Below are 25,735 nucleotides of genomic sequence, written 5' to 3' on the forward strand. Positions count from 1 at the left end.
AAGCTGCATGCCCTCGGGAAAAATTACGGCTGTAGTTTCCCCTTGCTTTCAGCCATTCGCAGTACCAGAACAGCAAGGCCGTTTTGGTTAGTGTTAGAAGGCCAGTTCAATCAATCATCCAGACTGTTCCCCCTGCAACTACTGAAAAGGCTGCTGCCCCTCTTCAGGAACCACACGTTTGTCTGGCCTCTCAATAGATCCCCCCCCCCCTCCGTTGTGGTTGCACCTATGGTACGGCCATCTGTATCGCTGAGGCACGCAAGCCTCCCCACCAATGGCAAGGTCCATGGTTCACGGGGGGGGGTCTTGTTAAGGATAAGTAACTTAAAAACTCTGTGAACGTTGATCACGGCAAGGCCAGGAAAGTTGTCAAAGACATGCACAGGCCATCAGTAGGTGCCAGCCAGGACACTAGAGTCTCGTCATTTGGCCGACTATATCGACTCCACCTTTAGTATAACTTCACTGTTTCTGAAAGTTTATTTTCAGTATTCTCATTGACCTGACATCTAGCATGCACATTACTTACAATAGGGACTTTTTTGGCCCTTGGTATACTGTGAGAAGATTGTTGCACAACTTGTATAAGTGTGTTGCATACAAGACGTCATTTCCAATTCGCACCACAGGAGGGACCTCTATGAGTGATCTCAGAAAAGTGACAACTAAACTTGTTCCTTTTTGTTTCAGCTCATCCACCAGTTTCGACAGATTTGCACAAAAGCCAGTACTTATCTCATACTTATAAGGTTTATTCGAAATGCGAAATGTACTGTATGAATGGGCACTTGCACTTGCACTTGCCACGGATGCAGCTGCTTGTCAACAGTCATGTTCTTGCCTGTCTTTTGGCAGGCAACACAGTTGTCAGAAAATAGAATCCATATTTCTGAAACACGGCAAAATTTATTAGTTTCCTTGCATTAACTTCTTAAGGACTGCATATTTCTGCAAATCTGTTCCTTGACATGCCGCTTTGAAAGAAGCATTGTCCAAACCCCCATTTTTTCACATTTCAGGTTTTTTTGTCCTAAAATGTCGTAATATACTGCAACATCTTTGAATAACATCGAGGAATGCCCAGAAACTATTTACAGGCTGGAAATCGGTGTTACTGATAACAAATTGTGTTAAACTGTGTATGAGTAAAAAATCAGCCATGTGGTACTTCAGGTATAAGAGGTAAATTTTTCATACTTCTAGGTTGGCTACTGGGGTGATATTTTGGTGAGTTGTACAAACCCATAAATGATTAAAAGTCACAGGAGCATTTGGTCCTACGATGATTATGGAGGAGGCCAGAGTCCTCAACAACCCTCGTGGCTCAAAAATGACCCACATGGTACTCCTAATGTTAAGAAGAAATGTGAGCTTTCTGGTTTCCATTATTCACATAGTCTTCATTTTGTTTTCTTTGTGTAATAAAATTAAACTACTAAGAGAGAACTAAGAAAGAATTTTCAGTTAATAAATCTTCACACGATGTGACAACACATTTGTCCGTTCATTTGCAACAGATATGAAAAATACGAAAAGTGACAATAAACAATAAATAATTTCACAAACAACTCCTACAGACTTTTGTACATTTACTGGTGGAAAGCTTGTTTAGTAATGCTGTAAGCCTTTCAAAGTGACGCCACTTTGGAGAAGCACTGTCTGTATGGGTGGAGAGGCCTGCATGTTTGCAAGAAGCTGAGGGCTATGCTGGCCTATGCTGGCAGCAGACAACTACTGGCAGGGTTTCCTCAGTAGAAGAACTAGATGAAGGGTGTCCCACATCACCCCATCTCTCCCATATACTCTTCCACACCCCTTCCCCAAAACTCCAGATACCCAATGAAAGGTGTGAAGCGACTTCCCTCAGTAATTAGCACCGCACAGAGTTTCATGGTGTTGACCCAAGATACACAAAATGGAGAACACAGAAAACAAAAATTCAGGGACGTCATAATTCCTCATTTGGAATGGGCAACAGAGCAGTCTATGAAGTGAAAACTGTTAATGATAAGTTGGACCAGGTCAAGAGTACGAAACTCCTAAAAGAACAAAAAGAAAAGGAAGGTAAATAACGATTTCCGAAAACATAAATGGAGGGAACTAGAAGGTTTTGAACCTAAGATCTCCAGAAAGAGAGTGTCACAAGGAAAGGGGTACTCAGACCCCTTCTAACTCAAAGAGAATAAAAAAGAGAACAAAAGAGGAGTCTGGTACTATCATTTCTCAGGATAAATGGATCCAGAAAAAGCCAAGGCAGCAAATAGATATCCACTGGTCAACACCACCTCACAGTAGACAGTGTTTGCTCAGATAGCTCTCTTTGAGAAGATTGGGGAGGAACAACTACACAAGTCGAGGGTCCAAATTCAGGAGGGTTTATCTGCACAAAGGTTCTCTAATCTTTGTGAGGGAATGGGAATAGCTGAGTGGCTTGGCAGATGATGCCCATGATATCTCCACGGGAGGAAGGAAAACTGCTGGTGAAGATAGTGGCTGACCTTTTCAAGACTACAAAGGTTCTAATTTTTTGTACCAAAACTTCTTAAGGACACTCTTCCAAAGACCCTGTTCGAGAAAATAAGGGCACAGAACCAAAAGGTCTCAGCAGATGATTGGAAGGTAACCACTGAAAGGTTGTATTTGATGGCCAAACCATTACAGTAGAAGTCGGCAAAAAATCCCTGGTGGCAATGTGAGAACAGATCTGAAACTGTACTTGGGATTCTTGCAGGTTGTCATCAGAATAATCAAAGACATCAGAAGAAATCATGGCAACAGGTTGGAGGGTGCAAATGTTGCAGATAAACTTGCAACACAGTAAATAGGCAACTGCTGCCCTGCGCCATCATCTGGGATGACAGCAAGTGGACGTGGCCCTCAACTAGGAACTCTGTCTATACAAAGGGGGTGTTTCAAGTCTAGGAGCAGCTGGAGGTACATTGATTTACACTAAAAATCTAAACAAGTCCAGAATATGCATTTATGGTAAGAATGGAATTTTTTTCATGGTGATGGAAGACCTCTGTTCCAGAGACTTAATTACCACAAGGAAGAAATAATTTGAGGAAGGAACCACAAGGGAAATTTAATGGTCTCAGTGTATCTTCCTTACAAGGACAGTACTAATTCTTTCCTGGAAGTGAGGGGATTTGTAGATAGCTGCTCACAGCAGAATGAACAACTGCTGGTTGGTTGTGAAGCCAACAGCCACAACCTGATGTGGGGAAGCAGCAACACCAACACCAGAGGTGAGCACATACTTGAATTTCTTCAAGAAAATAGCCTGAAAATCTTGGACAGGGGTAGCAAATTTACTTCCGGGAATAGAAGAAAGGAAGTAGCAACAGACATAACTTTCTGGTCCACTCTAATGGGTAGTTACGTCAAACAATGTCATGTGGCCGTGGAATCTAAACACATGTTTGTTACATTTTGGGTTGAAATGGGTGTTAAACAAACCTTGGTTTACAGGAATCCTAATGAAACAGGCTGGGACCCGTATGGGAAAGACCTAAACTCATGCTCGTCCTAAGTCAGGATCTCGATTAGAAATCCAGCATATTTTGAGGAAATGGCGCACATAAAGTGACATATGACATTATGACTTCATATTTAGAAAACTGCCCAATTACCTAGAAATGCACAAACAGGAATGTATCTTTGTGGAACAAATTTATGAAAGTGCATAGGAAGTAGGTAAGAAGACTGTTCAACCTTGCAACGAAGAAAAGAGACAACCTTGTGATCAATCAAGTGAAGCTGTCTTCCTGCAAGGTATTCTGTGAGCAAGTGGAAGGTATAACTACTTGTGCTAGATTTCATAAGATCCTCACTAGAGTACCAACTAATCCAGCAGGCACTCTGTGGAAGGAGGAAGTGAGTATACAAGAACAGCAAGTGAAATGCTAGACATGCTCCTGACAACACTCTTCCCTCAATGCACTTGACACACTTTCCTCAATCCATTCCCTGGGGGACATTGTTTTACAGGTAATCAAAGGGAAAACTGGGATTCTACCAGAGAATGTGTTGATTTCAAAAAAATCCAATGGGCAGAGGGAAAATTTCAATTGTTCAGGTCACCAGACACAGATGGTATCTTTCCATTTCTACTGCAACAAGCAGGAGACGACTTATTTAGGTTCCTACATAGATGTAGATGTAGAAAATTTCTCGGCACGCGGCCTCTACCCATACTCAATGATTCTAGTCACTGTTCTGTTTCTACTGAAGACTAATCAATGTCTATATATCAGCCACTATTTCTATCTCACTTGATGATTAGAAGGCATGATGAATGTTATGCAGGAACTCCCTAGCCGGACTCGGACTGACTTACAACTTGTAGCTCCCAACATCTCTCTCTCTTGCTGATGGTGCTGCTGCTCCCGGGGGAGCGATTCTCCCAGGAAGTGTAATTGGTTTGAGTGCAGCAAATTTCCTGCTGCGGAAGGATGTCCAAGATACTTCCGGTAACAACTCTCACAAATTATTCTTGTATAGTTAATTATTACAACACAGAATCCATGGTTAGAGCTGAGGCAAAAAACAGATGAAGCTGCTGGTGCCGGCACAAATGGGGAAATCTAGACTAGAGACAGCAGTATCTCTAGGGAAGTTGGCAACAGTATTCCAGGCAGATACATCCACTATCAGAGAGTGCGCAAAGGAGAATTTGCACAGGTGCTGCAAGGATCACAGCATCTACATTTATTCAGACAGCCAAGCAGCTCTGGAATCTCAACCCCTGCAACAAGATCAAAGACTGTTGCAGAATGCCTTGGGAGACTAGAAGAAAGCAACATGTAAATCTAATCACCCAGAGATTAGTAACACTGAATAAGCTGATAGGCTGGCAAGGGCAGGCGCAAAGACTCCAATTATTTGACCATAACCTATCCTAACCATCATTAAGGCAATGATAAAATCAAAACTATCTAGCTGGATCAGGAGGCATAATATTGGACTACAGTCCAAAACAAAAACATGACAAGCTACTAATACCAAAGCTACATTTCAATAGGAATTCTGTAATCTTGATTGTGAACAGAAAACAAGACTGACCTCATGGTAGGACTCTTGACTGGCCATCAGAATTTTACAAAACACCAACATACAGTAAACACAGCAGGTATAGAGGAAGAAGCCTGTAAATGTAGTCTATGTGATGAGGAGGATGAAACTGCACCACATTAAACAAGCTGGAGTGGCTGGAGGTAGTGGTCATGTGTGCCTGAGGCGTGCTTGCTAACGTGTATATATATATATATATATATATATATATATATATATATATATATATATATATATATATTAAAAACAAAGATTCCAAGACTTACCAAGCGGGAAAGCGCCGGCAGACAGGCACATGAACAAAACACACAAACACACACACAGAATTACGAGCTTTCGCAACTGGCAGTTGCTTCGTCAGGAAAGAGGGAAGGAGAGGGAAAAATGAAAGGATGTGGGTTTTAAGGGAGAGGGTAAGGAGTCATTCCAATCCCGGGAGCGGAAAGACTTCCCTTAGGGGAAAAAAAGGACAGGTGTACACTCGCACACACACACACATATCCATCCGCACATACACAGACACAAGCAGACATATTTAAAGGCCTTTAAATATGTCTGCTTGTGTCTGTGTATGTGCGGATGGATATGTGTGTGTGTGTGTGTGTGCGAGTGTACACCTGTCCTTTTTTTCCCCTAAGGGAAGTCTTTCCGCTCCCGGGATTGGAATGACTCCTTACCCTCTCCCTTAAAACCCACATCCTTTCATTTTTCCCTCTCCTTCCCTCTTTCCTGACGAAGCAACTGCCAGTTGCGAAAGCTCGTAATTCTGTGTTTGTGTTTGTGTGTTTTGTTCATGTGCCTGTCTGCCGGCGCTTTCCCGCTTGGTAAGTCTTGGAATCTTTGTTTTTAATATATTTTCCCATGTGGAAGTTTCTTTCTGTTTTATATATATATATATATATATATATATATATATATCAGCGCGTGTGTGTGTGTGTGTGTGTGTGTGTGTGTGTGTGTGTTTTCCTTTCCGAAGAAGGTTTTGACCGAAAGCTCAATGTGTAACTGTCTCTCATTATGCACGCATGCAACTGAATACAGCAGATTATCCCTTTTATAATATTGTTGATTTTCCAGCCTGGACTTTCCACATCTTATCGTCCAAAGTGAAACTCTGAAGAGAAGACAGAGAATATTCATGTTGGTAGAGCCTGATGAAATCGTGTCTAATAAGGAACCAGTAAAGAGTCTCCTATTACTTTTTAAGGGTACCAGTTGGCTTACTAGAATCACAGGGAGCGAAACCACACATATAAACTCTGTTTCACTGCGTGCAACAGTGGGCTTAGATGATTGTTGTTTTCATCCCCCGCCATAACTCAAATCAAATCAAATCAATTCTGTAAAACTGATGTGTCTTTTTCTCAAAACTAATTCCTACTGGGCTGGTCTTTCTTAAAATGTTACATTTGACTGTCAAGGCTCCATCAGTAGAAGTTAATATTTCAAGTATAAATTACCAATGGGTTGTTCCACGAAGAACTCTTAGAAAAATTCTACAAAAGGATCATCTGCAATAAAACTTACCCAGTCCAATGTTGGAAATCATTTAGTTTTCATGAAAACCCTACCATATTGAGGAGTGTTCCTTGTGAAAATACACCACCATACAACTACTACTACCCAACTTCCTATTCTAGTACCAGTGGATTTCTTTCCTTTAAAATATATAAGAAACTTCCACATGGGAAAATATATTAAAAACAAAGATTCCAAGACTTACCAAGTGGGAAAGCGCCAGCAGACAGGCACAATGAACAAAACACACACACAGAATTACTAGCTTTCACAACCGATGGTTGCTTCTTCAGGAAGGAGAGGGAAAGACGAAAGGATGTGGGTTTTAAGGGAGAGGGTAAGGAGTCATTCCAATCCTGGGAGCGGAAAGACTTCCCTTAGGGGGAAAAAAAGGACAGGTGTACACTCGCGCGCGCACACACACACACACACACACACACACACACACACACACACACACACACACACACACACATACATACACAGACACAAGCAGACACAAGCAGACATATTTAAAGGCAAAGAGTAAGGGCAGAGATGTCAGTCGAGGCGGAAGTACAGAGGCAAAGAAGTTGTTGAAAGACAGGTGAGGTATGAGCGGCGGCAACTTGAAATTAGCGGAGGTTGAGGCCTGGCGGATATCGAGAAGAGAGGATATACTGAAGGGCGAGTTCCCATCTCCGGAGTTCGGATAGGTTGGTGTTGCTGGGAAGTGTCCAGATAACTCGGACGGTGTAACACTGTGCCAAGATGTTATGGCCATGCACCAAGGCATGTTTAGTCACAGGGTGATCCTCATTACCAACAAACACTGTCTGCCTGTGTCCATTCATGCGAATGGACAGTTTGTTGCTGGTCATTCCCACATAGAAAGCGTCACAGTGCAGGCAGGTCAGTTGGTAAATCACGTGATCTTGGCACAGTGTTACACCGTCCGAGTTATCTGGACACTTCCCAGCAACACCAACCTATCCGAACTCCGAAGATGGGAACTCGCCCTTCAGTATATCCTCTCTTCTCGATATCCGCCAGGCCTCAACCTCTGCTAACTTCAAGTTGCCGCCGCTCATACCTCACCTGTCTTTCAACAACTTCTTTGCCTCTGTACTTCCGCCTCGACTGACATCTCTGCCCTTACTCTTTGCCTTTAAATATGTCTGCTTGTGTGTGTGTGTGTGTGTGTGTGTGTGTGTGTGTGTGTGTGTGTGTGTGTGTGTGTGTGTGTGTGTGTGCGCGCGCACGAGTGTACACCTGTCCTTTTTTCCCCCCTAAGGGAAGTCTTTCCGCTCCCGGGATTGGAATGACTCCTTACCCTCTCCCTTAAAACCCACATCCTTTCGTCTTTCCCTCTCCTTCCTGAAGAAGCAACCATCGGTTGCGAAAGCTAGTAATTCTGTGTGTGTGTTTTGTTCATTGTGCCTGTCTGCTGGCGCTTTCCCGCTTGGTAAGTCTTGGAATCTTTGTTTTTAATATATAAAATGGCTCTGAGCACTATGGGACTGACTTGCTGTGGTCATCAGTCCCCTAGAACTTAGAACTATTTAAACCTAACTAACCTAAGGACATCATACACATCCATGCCCGAGGCAGGATTTGAACCTGCGACCGTAGCAGTCGCACGGTTCCAGACTGTAGCACCTAGAACCACTCGGCCACTCCGGCCGGCGGATTTCTTTCTTTCTTTCACCAAAATTAGATCTTTTGAAATAAATGTAACATGACTCTTATAGTTCTCACTCTCAAAAGACTACGACTGATTCTTTTTCTTCTGACATGAAATCATTTACCAGGAACTTCAGATTATACAATAATAAATGGGTACATAGAAAACTAAATGTGATTTATAGGTGGTTTTCCAGAAATACTGCTCTCTCTCTCTCTCTCTCTCTCTCTCTCTCTCTCTCTCTCCCCCCCCCCCTCCCCCGACTCCCCTTCACCAGCCCTGCCCCCCCCCCCCCCCCACACACACACATACACACGAACACACACTGCAATAAGTATCTAATTTTCACTCTACTTATGAATGCTGCAGCAAAAATGAACTTAAAATGGTACTGAACCACAAAAAATTTATGATGCTGACGAAGCATCAAAAGGAGCGTTAAGAGAACAATGTTGCATTCAAAATAACTTATACTAGCTTTATTTAACTGGATAGATGAAAAATCTACTCACCAAGCGATGGCAGAACACAGAACACACACGTAAAAGACTGTTGTAATTGGCAAGCTTGCGGAGGCAGTGGTTCCTACTTCAGGCAGAAGTGTTGAAGGGGAAGAGAGAAGGGTGAAGAAAAAGGACTGGATAGGTCTAGCAAAAGGGGTAGATTTGGGGAAAATTACCCAGAATCAGGGATGACTTATCTTATGGAACGAGAAGGAAAGACTGACTGTGTGGGACTGCATCAGATGATATTTGAAAACCTCAAATCTTGCCCAATGCAGTCTCCAGCAATCAGTCTTTCCTTCTCATCCCATAGGGTAGGTCTCCCCTGACCCATGGTTCTGGGTGACTTTCCCGAAATCTACCCCTTTTCCAAGACCTCTCCAATCCTTTTCCTTCACGCTTCTTCCTCCCCCTTCAACCCTTCTGTCTGAAGGAGGAGCCACTAGCTCCGAAAGCTTGCCAATTTGAACAGTCTGTTACGCGAGTGTTCTGCCACCCTTTGTTGAGTAGATTTTTTATCTATCCAATTAAATTACATTAACTTCCTCATTTTTGAGAACTCAAACAAATTTCTATCCCAACTTTACAAATCAGTAATATATCACATATTTTTAGGAACACATTAATACGGTGGAATCCATGTAATCCCGTTGTGCTCAGTAATCTTTGAATGTAGATAATAGAGAAAAGAATAGCAATCAATTGCAAAATCCACCATTTTATTACAGCAGATGTAGATTTCACCCCATGTTTCATTTAGTACTTAATATCGGTTAGTGTAGAGCACAAAGAAGTCTACAATGAACGGAACTTCATGTAAGACTCCTGTACACTCTATACCACCAACCTAATATTGCTTACGAAATGACACTCTGGACTAAATGACACCTGTTATTATATGCAGTGCAGATGACTATGTTGAAATCCAGATATGCTGCAACAAAATGATGGATTTCACGATCAATTGGTACTCATTTCTCCACAGCATACGCATTAACACAGTCATGTATGAAGTGAATTCAATATCAGACTTTGCGGTATCAGGTAAAAAACAGTTTGTGTGTGAGCTCTGTTTCTTGTTCTTCCAGTAAATGTTGCAGTAAACTAATAAGCTTTATGGTGCAGCATGCAAGGATCTGTCAGTTTCACATTTAAATCCTAATGTTGCATGTACATAATTCCATTTCATCACAATTCCAAAATTAATAAAACTACACACTGAAGGACTGTATCATACAACATAATTGTGGTAATAACAACTAAATTGTCATAAAACAAAATAACAATTTATGCAAAGAGAGGCCACTAGAAAACATGTCATTACTAATCAAATAAACACTTACCATGCAAATTCTCATTAAATTCCATATTTCACATATCTGAAGTAGGAACTTGTAGGAGGACATTAAAAATAGCAGTACCCAATAAAAAAATGTCTTTCTACACTACATTGCGCCCTAAGCAATCTAATTGTGACTTCATGCATTTCCAATTGCTACTGAACAACGTTGTTTTTTTTTCCCAGTAGTATATAACCAAGATGTTCACTGTCTAACAAAGATATGTATACATACTTCCTTAAGACAATTAACTTTGAACCATCATCAATAAGAAAAAGAAAATGTCTCTCTATTCTTTAGCAACAGAAGAAAAGGGAAGTGCACAAAAATCTTGACGTTTCTTTTTTAAATTTCTGGTGTGAGGGAGACAAGGGGTATTTTATAAGCTATTGTGTAAGCATAAATAAATGATTCCAAATTATTATGTAAATAAAACTATCACAGATTCCACATGATCATGCTCACAAGAAACACATAGGGATGACAATCAGGAGCAAAATTCACTCATTTTTACTCATCTTGATGCATGGAACACTTCTTTTACCTGAGGTACAGAATATTTTCTGGAACTGATATACAGAGCACCTAAAAGCAGGAAATGTTTGTTGATGAGACAAAAATCTGAATCAGTTTATCACCAGCTCAATTTTCAAATATCACTAGGGTAATTCAGCTATGGAAGTAGAAAGCTGAGTATCTCAGTAATATGAAATACATTTTACAACACTAATAAAGGTAATTAAAAATTTTGCATAGTATACATATAGGAAAATAAGAAATAATAAGAAGAAAACATTTCAATTTGTAACTAAGGAAACCCTGTCACTGAAACAAAATTTTTAGTAGTAACAAAACAACTGAACAACACTGGAGAGAAGAATAAAAGAATGTGGAATAAAAGAAGACACTATTAAGTGAAAAACAAGGATATTATTTTTATATATTTTCCATATAAAATAACTTATTTCAAAATGTTCTCATATGAAATGATTATAATATTGAAATTTAAGTGACAATCAACAGCAAAAAATTAATCTGCTGGCAATCTGCCCCTAGCCTTCCTGAGCTCACAGGCAATATACAGAGTATCCCAAATATTTAGGACCAAATTTATACACTTGGTATATCATAAACTGATTACTATGAGATAAAGAAATCAATATTTAAACTGTTACTGCCATAAAACAGTACACATATTACAGCAAAATACTTAAGCTCAAACTAATTCAAAATGATGAGCATCATCCTCCAGACACACACTACAAGGGTGGACGAAACTCTGCCACACACTCTCACCTACCCATTGCACATTTTATAATGAAGACAAGCATCTACAACTCTACAAACTACTTACTTTCCAGATCCTACAAGGGTGTCATGTAATAATGAAATTATGTACTCCCACAGGAAAAGTTTTTTTACAATCCAATGATGATAGTATCTGTTCTTCAGGTTCTCATGAACATTAATATCACAGCACCAAAGTAGGATGTTGCACCGTACCACGGTGTTGAAACAACAAAATCTCATGGAGATCATGAAGTATAGTTTCTCACAACCGTGACAGCACATCATGAATGAACATAAGGTAACATGAAGCATGCAAGTGAGGTGGCAACAAATAATGTCCTCCTAGTCAATCTTATACAATTCCTGAACGAAAGTCAACAAGGGAAACTTCCTGCTAGTGATCCAAGATGAGCATAATATATGGATACTCAACCACTCCATATATGGCAACTGTAACAGCCAAAAACATCATGGTTGAAAGAGCACTCATCCATGCGCAATGCAAGTTTAGGAAGATTGGCACATGCAGTAGTGTGGTGGATAACTCATCAACAGAGCAGAACTCTGGATTCAAAATTATCTGGATCTATTGCTTAACCATAATCTTTATGACAGGGGTCTAATTGCTGCCCCACCAGTATTTTTCACACTGTACTTGCAGACTGTGCAATTAGCTTTCTTTGGCTTGAACAACCCAGTTTTTCTAACTTTATATCTACTATGATAAGTTTCTCCTACAGATCTTTTATGTACATATTTGTTCAGCTTTCCAGGTACTACAATCTGCTGCACCTTATAAGAAATGGATTTCTGTATGTTATTGTAACAAGTACTGCTCCATCTTCAAATCTAGTCATGAAATGTAGACTGTGGTTAAATCATGGATATACACGACAAATGAAAGTGGTGTGATTTTTCCAGATAACCTCAATGCCAATGCAGTATACAGTTATTTCTTATAAAACACAAGCAATTTACAATCACTTACTCCATACACATAACCCATTCAAGACCTCATACCTCCTGAAATCTTCATATTATCGTGCTGGTTCTTTATCTGTATAATTTTGACCTTAAATGTTTGGAACACCCTGTATAATGAACAAAACAATAGTTATCTACTGGTCAGCCATATCATTTTAACAGCTTTTAAATGGCATGCTGATCATAACAGTGGTATATGAAGGTTATATCATTTTACACAGATTAATGTGACCACAATATGACGTACATTCTTTCATTGGTCTGTGTAAAAGTTTATCCATACTGATTTACTGTACATTTGAGGTGTTAGGTAGTAGAAGTCGACACAAACAAGACTGAACTGTAGATAAGCTTTCATCATTCAAAGTCCCTCTTCAGGGCTAAAACACACACACACACACACACACACACACACACACACACACACACACACACACAGCCCTGCAGACAAAGTGTGTTGAGTGGCAGCAGGGGGCAAAACAAGGAGAGGGGAAGGGATAACTCCAGATGGCACAGGTTGTGAAGCAACAACTGAAACAAAATATCTTATGCTCAGCACTATGCTCTGCATTTGGCCTCACAGGCAGTGCATTTGTTTAGGAGGATATCTGAATGGTTGTAATGTCCACAAACAAGGCTGAAGCGGAGTCTGTATTTGACAGATGTTTTCATATGCAAGCTTCATCTATTACGGTGTAGAATATGCCTGTGATAGTACTGTACTACGATTTCTTGAATGGACACATGGAACAGGTATTGCACCTTGAGTCTCGTAAACAGGTATTACTCATGTATCAAGAGGCTAGGAGTAGGTATGGCAGAAGGATACACTACAATATTTCATAGATTGGGTAGACAGTAGAATACCACATTGTTAAGACACTGGAAGGTTTAAAAAAAGAGGTTCCTCATTTCAGAGCACTATTAAAAGTGGTGGAGGATGATGATAAGCTGTTCCAGTCCAGAGTGATATTAGGTAATACGGAAGGGTACTTCGTTGCTGTTGGTATAGGGAGTGGTTGGAGTACTATGAGCATGTGGAGATATGACAAGGGGGGTCTGTCTGTTGCATAGGTTTGAGGAGCAGCACCTGCTGTGAAGGGACTTTCAACACAATGGGCAAAAGGATTGCTTCTCATTGCAGATGCAATATCAATAGATGGCTGGACTGTATAGGAGAGAGACCTTTTGGTGTGAAATGGATTGTAATTACTGAAATGGCATTACTGTAAGTGATTGTTAAGCCTTATGTGTAGTTATTCTTATGGTTTTATTGGAGAGGTAGTTGTCCTTGTGTCTCACTGAACTGAAGAGGATCACAGCAAACGAACAGAAAGAAAAATATTAAGCCTGTGTAGGAATGAATGTCTTGGGCCTAGGACCAGGGCATGGATATATCATCAATGAGGCTGGCATGAAAGGGATTCAAGATCCTAAGTGACTAGAAGGATTCCTCTAGTTGGCCCACACAAAGTTGTCAGTAAGAGTGGCAAGTGGGTGACCATGGCTGTCCCCCGTATTTGTTTTTATATCTTCCTCGCAAATGTGAGATAGTTGTGTGTCAGGAAATAGCTGGTCATTTTTGTAGGAATTAAGCAGTGGGTTCGGGGTCAATAGGATACTGGAGGGGGGGAGGAGAGGGAGTGTTTAATGGCAATAGGATCACAGGCATGAAGTATGTTAGTATATAAGAAGGTGGCATCAACAGCAAACAGCCAGAAGCTAGGTGGTACGGCAACTAAGAAAATGGTTGACATCCTTGATACATGACATTAGGCTGCAGGCAATGGCCTGGAGGTGCTGATCAACCAAGGTAGAGATCATTTCCATGGGAGCACAGTAAGCAGTTTCAAAGGGGCATCCAAAGTGGATAGAAGCCTGGTGATAAAATGTAATGGGCAGTGAAGAGGCAACTGAGAAAATGGTTGGTATTCTTGATACATTACATTAGGCTGAGGGCAAGAGGCTGGAAGTGTTTGTAAACAATGAAAGAGATCATTTCCATGGGAGCACAGTAACCAGGTTAAAAGGGGCATCCGAGGCAGTTGCAGTTTTTGGATTTAAAATGACAATTTCATAACACATCTGCAAAAATAATTATTGGAAACAGAACATTCATCAGTTTAGACAGATATAGTTGATTACAAGAATGAGGCTCGATACATAGCCCAATACAAGATCAATAGATCTTTTAACAGTTCTAATCTTATCTCAATTTAAAGCATGTGGATAACCAAATTGAAAAACATTCTCTTGAACATTCAGTACTTCAAAGGCCCACTCATACAGACCTGTATTTATAGGCAACTAAAGTACGATCCACGAATGATGGTCGTTCATGCATGTTGAGGCAAAGACAAGGATTGCATTATTGTCATTATTGTGGCAGTACACGCATGTGGTGGCTTTCCACTTGAAGGAACCATATATCCTGCTAATTGTGTTTCTCGCTTGCTTCTGCAGAATTTATCACTTATCACCACTATCAGCGATGACAACTCGCAACAAATGGAATAGAAATTCACTCAACAACTCGCTAAGAGCACGCTTCATGCTCATATTAGCTACGGCATTAATAGCAAAGTATGCACAATGCTACTGAATGCTCACTGGCTTTTGGATAATATGTGATTTGGATTCACAAGCCTAAACTCAACCGGCATCATTTGTGACTCCAACTGTAGTTGCCACCATCTGGCATCAACAACAGGTTTCCTGAAGACCCTGAGTCACGGAGCCCATACCACCTCAGATTCTAATAACATGCAAGCAGAACTGGAACACAAAACTGTGTTCCTGGAGAATGGATATTCCTCTCAGCAGAAATAAAATGCACTACAAACAGCACAACAAGGAAGAAGATGAAACCTTCAAGACAACAGCCTACCTGCCATGCAAGGTGGCCTATAATGATGTATACAATGTTTCAATAAAACAATGTTACCAATGTAACTTGAACATAAACACATAACTGTTATATTTTTCTTACAAGTATTTCACTATCTGTTCTCCACAGCATGGTCCACCAATGCACCATTCAAACTGATATATGCCTGGAGATGTAGAACAATGTTGTAACAAGCAGCTTGACAGACCAGTAATAATATACTGTGGAACTCTTCCATGGTAGCTTCCCGTAATTCAGCCAAGCTGTGTTTATGGTGTTGATACACTTTGTCCTTTAAAACATACCATAAGAAAAAAGTCTGGTGGTGTAAAATTAGGAGACTGAGCTGGCCACTCCACAGACCAACATCGACCAAGCCAATGGTTTGGGAATGTTTCGTTCGGTCACTCTCGTACTTGTGTGACAGAGTGTGGTGGTGGTGGTGATTCATCTTACTGCCACCGAAGGTCATTTACGTCCAGTAGTGCACACAGAAAAGGACGCCCGTGAAATTTCGGCGTCCTAAACACAAGCTTTGTTTTCATTGGTATACATACTCCAGTGCCTACCCAATCCCTTTGCATGCAAAATACTACCAGTAGCATCACATTTATTGTTTAACCTTATGACTGCTAGCACAGAGGGGCCATTTCCTCCACACTTGACTACCATCCTCTGTCTCACTTTCGCATAATTGTCTGTTGCATAATACAAATGCACATTGTTCCATAGACCAACATTCCGCCGTGCTGTCTGGCATACATTAACCAGAATTACAAAGACTACATCAGTCAAAACATTATATGCATAATTAAGAGCCACTAGGCCACACATATATTGAAAATGTTTCTGTGAAAATAGGTCGACTACTAAGAAAACATATAATTAACACGATCTTGCATCCTCCATCAAAAATCTCACCATTTCCGGGATCAGTTGCAGACAACTTAAGAGCTTCAGGAACTCAGGTGGGAGTCTCTGGAGGAAAGGAGGCGTTCTTTTCGTGAATCACTATTGAGGAAATTTAGACACCCAGCGTTTGAGGCTGACTGCAGTACAATTTTACTGCCGCCAGCTTATATTTCGCGGAAAGACCACAAAGATAAGAGAGATTAGGGCTTGTACAGAGGCATATAGGCAGTCATTTTTCCCTCATTCTGTTTGGGAGTGGAACAGGGAGGGAAGATTCTAGTTGTGGTACGAGGTACCCTCCGCCATGCACCGTATGGTGGTATGGTGAATTGTGGAGTATGGATGTAGATGTAGATGTAGATGCACAAGGCAGGTGTTTGTAAGATACCATACACTAGGGAAAAAAAGAATCACAAAACCAAGGAGGAGTTACACGACTTAAATGAAAGTTAGTAAGTGTGTTTTACACCTGAAAGATGATGTCTACTCAAATTTCACACCAGTTGCACAAGAGTGCAATAGTGTGCACTATGGGGATGCAAATCAGGTTTCCTTTAAATACACACCATAACGGTTGTGAGCATTAGTTACCTTTGAGATTGGACATGACGAGTTGCTGTTAGTGAAGAATGTCTTTTAATGTGACAAAGAGGCCATTATCAACACCTCACTGAGTTTGAACGAGGTCATGTAACAGGACTACAAGAAGCTGGATGTTTCTTCTGCAATACTGTAGAAAGGTGTAGCAGGAATGTAGCCACTGTACTTGACGGGTGGCAGTGGTCGTCATGCGAATGTATGGTAAGAAGAAGACCGGGTTCCAGAAAGCCATGTGGCACTACTAAGAGGGATGATCATTATGTTCGGCATGCGGTTCTGGTGCATCATACTGCATCTGCAGCACCAATCTGAGAGGCAGTTGTCACCACAGTGACACAACAAACTATTACAAATCAGTAACTTCAAGGACAGCTCCTAACCAGATACCCTGTATGTATATTCCACTGATCCCAAACTATTGCCATATGCAACTGCAGTGGTATCAAACTAGGTCTCACTGGAGGGCAGGGTGGAGGTCAGCTGTGTTTTATGATGAAAGCTGGTTCTGCCTCGGTGTCAGTGATGGCCATGTATTGGTTAGGAGGAGGTCAGTTGAGGGGCTGCAACCTACCTCTCTGCATGCTAGATACACTGCACCTACATCTAGAGTTATGGTCTGGGGAACAATTTCGTATGATAGTAGGAAGCAGTCCATGTTTAACCCAAGCACCCTGACTGCAAATTTGTATGTCAATCTGCTGATTCGACCTGTTGTACCGCCATTCATGAACAGCATTCCAGGAGGTATTATCCAACAGGATAACACTCACCCACATACCACTGTTGTAATCCGGCATGCTCTACAGAGCGTCAACATGTTGCCCTGACCTGCTCTATCACCAGATATATGTCCAACCGAGCGCATATGGGCCATCACCAAACAACAACTCAAGCGTCATCCAAAAACAGCAATAACCGTCTCTGTATTAACCAACCAAATGTTATTACAGGTATGGAACTCCATCTTAGAAACTGACATCCGGCACCAGCCCAACACAGCACATTTGCATGCTTGGATTCAACATTCTGACAGTTACACCTGTTATTAATGTACCAGATTCCACATTTGCAAGGGTTTATCTCGCACTTACATCAACCTGTGACTTTGTTAATCACTGAAGTATGTTACCCAGACAAATGTATTCCTGAAATTTTATTACTCCATATTAATTATTTTTTTGGCTTTGCAATTCCCCTCCCCCCACTCACCGAAAAATAAATAAATAAATATCACATAGCACATATGGCAAACAATGAGTACTGTTCACTCTCAGCTACCAAATCTGGTTTCATACAACATTGTATTTCTACTGCTTATTCAATGAAACAAAAATTGTGACCTCTACTACAAACTTTTAGAACTCTGTTATCAATTTATCAGTGGAAATAAGACTGTCTGAGGCCCTTATCAATCAGGACAGCAGTTTCCAGTTAGGTAATGCATGGAATCCTGCTATAAAAATACTCTGTATGCTGCATAGCCAGTGTCCTCCAGCCATTTTACCATGTTAAGGTGGTCGGTCTGATATTGATGGTGAACTTTCACCATGGATGGAATTCACAGCAGCCCATAGTTCTGCAGCACTGCACAAGCGGTCTAGCAACACATGCACAGCGAAAACTGGCTGTGCTAGTGGGGTGTTAAACATGGAAGCCCGGAGTACTTACGCCATTGTACACCTGAAGATGGGCAGTGAACTCTGGGTCAAAATACTGTGTCATCAAGTTATTGACATCTTGGCAGTTTACTGGAAATTTATGGGGAACTACATATGCTGGGAAAGTTTTCAGTTTCACTACATTAATTAAGTTTATTAAAGCCAGAAACCCTTTATCATCCAATGAAGACAAGGTACCATTTTTCTAATAACAAATCATTTCTGTTGGCATCTAGTGACACGCAAGCCACACCACTGCTATATGTCTGACATGCTATACGTAATGTTGCCTGTCATGACAGTTGTCGGGCCTTCTGCCTTACTGCAGCTGGTCTACACCCACACAATTTTTCTTTGTGAACATTAAATAGAAAAAAAAAAAAAAAAAATTAAGCCTGAAAACTCAAATACACCAAACAAAAAGGAACAGCGACTACCGAGAGAAATACAACTAAAATCTACATCTGCATCTCCGTCTACTCTCCACAAGCCACCTTATGGTGCATGGTGGAGGGTATCCTGTGTGCGAGCATCACTTCCCCCTTTCCATGTTAGAGGACACAAATGGTTTGCGCAAAGAGCATTTGCTGGTGAGCCTATGTGGGCTTGATCTCTCAAGTTTTAGCAACTTTAGCACCTGTAACACCTAATTAAAGACACGTAACGTGTATCCGCAGGACATGTGGCCTTTAGTTGAATAAGTGTCTTGATGATCTCTCCATTGGCAAAAGATTCCGGAATAGTCCCCCATTCGGATCTCCGGGAGGGGACTGCCAAGGGGGAGGTTACCATGAGAAAAAGATTGAATAATCAATGAAAGGATAATGTTCTACAAGTCGGGGCGTGGTCAAATGAGTATCGGGTAATATCAACAGCAGCAGAAAATGGTATACCAGGTGTAGGATTCGTTATGAATAGGAAGGTAGGGCAGAGGGTGTGTTACTGTGAACAGTTCAGTGAGCGGGTTGTTCTAATCAGAATCGACAGCAGACCAACACCGACAACGATAGTTCAGGTATACATGCCGACGTCGCAAGCTGAAGATGAACAGATAGAGAAAGTGTATGAGGATATTGACAGGGTAATGAGTATGTAAAGGGGGACGAAAATCTAATAGTCATGGGCGACTGGAATGCAGTTGTAGGGGAAGGAGTAGAAGAAAAGGTTACAGGAGAGTATGGGCTTGGAACAAGGAATGAAAGAGGAGAAAGACTAATTGAGTTCTGTAACAAGTTTCAGCTAGTAATAGCGAATACCCTGTTCAAGAATCACAAGAGGAGGAGGTATACTTGGAAAAGGCCGGGAGATACGGGAAAATTTCAATTAGATTACATCATGGTCAGACAGAGATTCCGAAATCAGGTACTGGATTGTAAGGCGTACCCAGGAGCAGATATAGACTCAGATCACAATATAGTAGTGATGTAGAGTAGGCTGAAGTTCAAGACATTAGTCAGGAAGAATCAATACGCAAAGAAGTGGGATATGAAAGTTCTAAGGAATGACAAGATACGTTTGAAGTTCTCTAATGCTATAGATACAGCAATAAGGAATAGCACAGTAGGCAGCACAGTTGAAGAGGAATGGACATCTCTAAAAAGGGCCATCACAGAAGTTGGGAAAGAAAACATAGGTACAAAGAAGGTAGCTACGAAGAAACCATGGGTAACAGAAGAAATACTTCAGTTGATTGATGAAAGGAGGAAGTACAAACATGTTCCGGGAAAATCAGGAATACAGAAATACAAGTCACTGAGGAATGAAATAAATAGGAAGTGCACGGAAGCTAAGACGAAATGGCTGCAGCAAAAATGTGAAGACATAGAAAAAGATATGATTGTCAGAAGGACAGACTCAGCATACAGGAAAGTCAAAACAACCTTTGGTGACATTAAAAGCAACGGTGCAACTGTGCAACGGGAATTCCACTGTTAAATGCAGAGGAGAGAGCAGATAGGTGGAAAAAATACAATGAAAGCCTCTATGAGGGTGAAGATTTGTCTGATGTGACAGAAGAAGAAACAGGAGTCGATTTTGAAGAGATAGGGGATCCAGTATTAGAAGCGGAATTTAAAAGAGCTTTGGAGGACTTACGGTCAAATAAGGCAGAAGGGATAGATAACATTCCAGCAGAATTTCTAAAATCATTAGGGGAAGTGGCAACAAAACGACTATTCACGTTGGTGTGTAGAATATATGAGTCTGGCGACATACCATCTGACTTTCGAAAAAGCATCATCCACACAATTCCGAAGACGGCAAGAGATGACAAGTGCGAGAATTATCGCGCAATCAGCATAACAGCTCATGCATCAAAGCTGCTTACAAGAATAATATACAGAAGGATGGAAAAGAAAATTGAGAATGCGCTAGGTGACGATCAGTTTGACTTTAGGAAAAGTAAAGGCACGAGAGAGGCAATTCTGACGTTACAGCTAATAATGGAAGCAAGGCTGAAGAAAAATCAAGACATGTTCATAGGATTTGTCGATCTGGAAAAAGCGTTCGACAATATAAAATGGTGCAAGCTGTTTGAGATTCTGAAAAAAGTAGGGGTAAGCTATAGGGAGAGGAGGGTCATATACAATATGTACAACAACCAAGAGGGAATAATAAGAGGGGACGATCAAGAATGAAGTGCTCGTATTAAGAAGGGTGTAAGACAAGGCGGTATCCTTTCACCCCTACTCTTCAATCTGTACGTCGAGGAAGCAATAATGGAAATAAAAGAAAGGTTCAGAAGTGGAATTAAAATACAAGGTGAAAGGATATCAATGATATGATTCGCTGATGACATTGCTATCCTGAGTGAAAGTGAAGAAGATTTAAATGATCTGCTGAACGGAATGAACAGTCTAATGAGTACACAGTATGGTTTGAGAGTAAATCGGAGAAAGACGAAGGTAATGAGAAGTAGTAGAAATGAGAACAGCGAGAAACTTAACATCAGGATTGATGGTCACGAAGTCAATGAAGTTAAGGAATTCTGCTACCTAGGCAGTAAAATAACCAATGACGGACGGAGCAAGGAGGACATCAAAAGAAGACTCACTATGGCAAAAAAGGCATTTCTAGCCAAGAGAAGTCTACTAATATCAAATACCGGCCTTAATTTGAGGAAGAAATTTCTGAGGATGTATGTCTGGAGTACAGCATTCCACGGTAGTGAAACATGGACTGTGGGGAAACCAGAACAGAAGAGAATCAAAGCATTTGAGATGTGGTGCTATAGATGAATGTTGAAAATTAGGTGGACCGATAAGGTAAGGAATGAGGAGGTTCTACGCAGAATCGGAGAGGAAAGGAATATGTGGAAAACACTGATAAGGAGAAGGGACAGGATGATAGGACATCTGCTAAGACATGAGGGAATGACATCCATGTTACTAGAGGGAGCTGTAGAGGGCAAAAACTGTAGAGGAAGACAGAGATTGGAATACGTCAAGCAAATAATTGAGGATGTAGGTTGCAAGTGCTATTCTGAGATGAAGAGGTTAGCACAGGGGAGGAATTCGTGGCGGGCCACACCAAACCAGTCAGTAGACTGATGACCCAAAAAAAACTACCTAATATACCTAACACTACTAGATACATTGCATGTGTAAGTGGGATCAGCCAAAGGAGAATCCTGAGAAAACATCACTCCAACGTATTTCACCCTTTCCACATTTTCATTTAATCAACAATTTCATGGCAATGACTTTCAACACTTGTTACAGCTCTCTGAATGGTATCTGTAAAAACTAGCAAGTGATATAGCACTTCTAGGCAACATTTTTGTTTCTGGATGAAGCATCATCAACAAACCATGGACAAACCAATCATTCCAATATGTACCATTGGTCAGCCAAAATCCATGAAGAAAGTAGATATATCATCACCTAGGTTGATAACACAGTGTGGGCTTTTCGGGAAAAGTACTACTGCTCCATGTTTACTGACAGCAGTCTAATTATATAGTAAAGTGTCTACAATTCTTAACAGATATGTCGCCACAGTCATTGGAAGATACCCCACTAGATGTAAGGCAGTCCACGTGGTACTAAAATGACAGATTTACCACAAAATGGCCTGTGCACTTATCGGGCTTAACACCTCTGGACTTTTATTATAAATGGTGAAAATTAAAATATGAGGTCTGTAAAGAAACACGGTAACTTCTAAAGACAAGAAGCCATAAAACAAGGGCACATGCTGCCATAAGTCAAAACGAAATTGTGTGTGCAGTATTTTTTGTCCAAAATTACTTAACGGTTTGTATCAATGCTCAAATTTAACATTTTGTGCACTTGGTAAGACCATCTTACTAATTAACACATCAATCACACCTGTATTACATGATTGCTTATATTTGATATAGAACAGCAGATGCTTTGCACCAATGTTATCTTGTTACAATTTAATAAAGTACCACACACGTTGCATTAATGACGTTCTCTTTGAAGGCTCTTTCCAATGACAGAAAAAGTTACATAGTTTCATGAAAAAAAATTTAGAAGGAAGGAAGGTTGCTGCCATAATTTGGTAGCTATAAATGTTAAAAATTGCTTGCTTATAACAGAAAATTTATCAGATTGTCCACTACAGCTCAGCAAAAACCACACCTCAATGTATTTATGTATTTTGGGTGGTCTGTCTTAGGTGCCTCATCATTTACAGTCAGATGAACATTGATCATGGATGGTTACACACATCAGTTCCTAAATATGTATGTATGTATGTATGTATGTATGTATGTATGTACCAAACCTCCTCCTAAACCACTGGGCTGATTTCAACCTAACTTAGGACACTGTCAGGAGAGGATCGCTGTGGGGTAAGAACCACCTACTTATTAAAGGGATAGGGTTGGGGGTGAAAAACTAGTGTAACTCATGGTGAATAAATTCACAGAATTTCTTCATCCAGTATTTGAAAATGAGAGCACTTTGTAACTTCCAACAGACTCAACACATAATTTCTAACCTTTACGAAACTTTTTCTTGCTGACAAATCCTACTTAACGATGAAAGGAAAAAAGTTTATCAATCACTACATTTTTGTTGTTCATGCAGTAAAACTGTCACATGCAGAATGAAGTTTAAATATATTTTAATTCTCTAAAGTTGCCTATAGCTGGCTACCATACATGGTACACACTATCTGGAAAGAAATACTGTAGGTGTAAGAACCAGCAACTTCCTATTGGGGTGGGGTGATAACATGGAGATAGATGGGAGAGGGGGAGAGGGGGGGGGGGGGGGTTAAGAGAGGCACAAGTAGAATGTGGGAAGGAGGATAGGGACATATTTATGAGGGAGGAGGAGATGGACACAATGCATGGAGGGGGAAATGGACAGCGAAAAGGGGAGAGGTTGGGATGAAAAGAGAGAAGGAAATGGGTGTAGAGAAGAGGAGGAGGAGATGGGCATACTGAGAGGTAGGAGGAGATGGACAGAAAGAGAGAGAAGTGGGGGGAGAAGGCAATAGAAAGAGAGGGAGGTGGAGGAGATGGACAGAGAGGGTGAGGAGAAGAGGGGGGAGAAGAATAAAGACCAATGGAATTGGAATAAATACTTATCCGAGCAACACTAGGTACTCAGCTAGTATCAAATAAGTAATTTGGTCATCTTCAGATTGCCTGGATGTAATCATAAAACAATGTAAAGTGAAGTCTTGTAGTAATCATTAAACTTCTGCACAAAGGTACACTAATAAATACAGCAGGGTTATTACTAATGGCAAAAGATATTCTCACTTTGAGTAAATAATACTCAGAAAAATAAATAATCATTGTGCCTTTAATACAGCACTCTGCAGTTAGCTTTATGCAACATCCACATTGGAAGAGCAACAGTAAATGCAAAGCAAAATTCACCACTGTAGCTAGACCACTTACAGCCACTAGAAAAAGAGGCACAGACAACACAAAGCCCTACAGGACCACATCCTCTTGTATTCAGGAGGTGGGGGGGGGGGCTACTGTGGGAGGCTCCAACTAGAACCCAGAAAGTATTAGGGTGCAATCAGAAGCTCCATACAAAAACCATGTAGGGTTACGAGGATGTGATGACATGCTGTGGTGTTATAAGACTTTTAAATCTTAGACAGTCATAAGGATTTGACACTGGAGGAAAGCTGACCATATAGCACACTACAGGCACAGCAAATTGTCAGCAGTTGAACAGTCTTGGTAAAAATGGCCTTGGGACAGAGGCAAATGATTCAGACTCAATTTGCTGAGAACATTAGTGAGGCTGGTTTTGTGATAGTTGCTCATCTCAAGTAGGTGTTTACCAGGTTTCAGTACTGTGACAATCCCACTTTCTCGCCATCGAGATGGGAACTCTCACTTACACTCACACAAATTGCAAGAACATGTATGGATGAAAATGGCAAGCATGTGACTTTGGTAATTATCTGACAGGTATTTGAGCATTTAGCTATGGATGTGGTCTGGCCCTGAAGCCTTATCAGGGATAAAGCACTGGGAAGTTCCCATTCACTGAATGGAGCATTATATTGCTCCAGGTAACATTTAGTGAAAGGTAAACGAATTCTCTCCACCTGCACTTTGAGGACACGAAATGCAAGCTGAAAATTCTCAGAAACAGAAGCTTGAGCATAACATACAGCAAAAACTTCAGTGACAGCATCTGGGTCAGTGTGGACAACAACATTCAGGGAGACACCAGGTACACTTGTGGAGGACTTGTGTCCACAGAGTATTTGAAACTTTGCCCAAACCTGTGAGGAAGATGTATGCAGTCCAATGGTAATAACATAACATTTCCAGCTGTCCCGGTTCTGTCATTTTATCAAGTGGCAAACATAGGCAAAGAGCCATTGATGGATATTGCTTACGACTTTGGAGAGCTCATTGGTGATTTCTAATGGCCACTGCGATTTTTTAAGCCCACCAAGGCACTGTCTTCAGACATGAGGATTCTGAGGAATCGGGGCTCACTAAGTCTGCTGCTGGTAGACCAGCTGCAGCTGTGAATTGTACAGCTGCATCAATACTTCCATGTGCAGGGTGGTAATAGAGACGGCAGAGGCAAATGCACCCCAGGCAGCATCGGTCGCCCAGATGATTGATGCTGAGGGAGGCACACGATGATCAGAAAATGATCACTGTCTCACAGACCATCATGGGCTCTCCAAGGATGGAGGATGAAGACCATGGCTGCAAATGGAAAGGTCAAGGACTGAATAAGATCCAGATTGGTTGGTTGATTTGCGGGAGGGGACCAAACAGCGAGGTCTTCAGTCCCATAGAATTAGGAAAGGTTGGGGGAGGAAGTCAGCCGTGCCATTTCAAAGGAACC

The 25,735-nt window shown here is 41.0% G+C and overlaps 1 protein-coding gene across 1 annotated transcript in view; it reads right to left on the minus strand.

The window, feature by feature from the left end:
* LOC126273344 (rho-associated protein kinase 1) overlaps nt 1-25,735 on the minus strand; it is a 210,822-nt gene that overhangs the window by 60,103 nt on the left and 124,984 nt on the right. The window lies entirely within an intron of this gene.

The sequence above is a fragment of the Schistocerca gregaria genome, chromosome 5, assembly GCF_023897955.1.
Source record: "Schistocerca gregaria isolate iqSchGreg1 chromosome 5, iqSchGreg1.2, whole genome shotgun sequence".
Classification (NCBI taxonomy): Eukaryota; Metazoa; Arthropoda; class Insecta; order Orthoptera; family Acrididae; genus Schistocerca; species Schistocerca gregaria.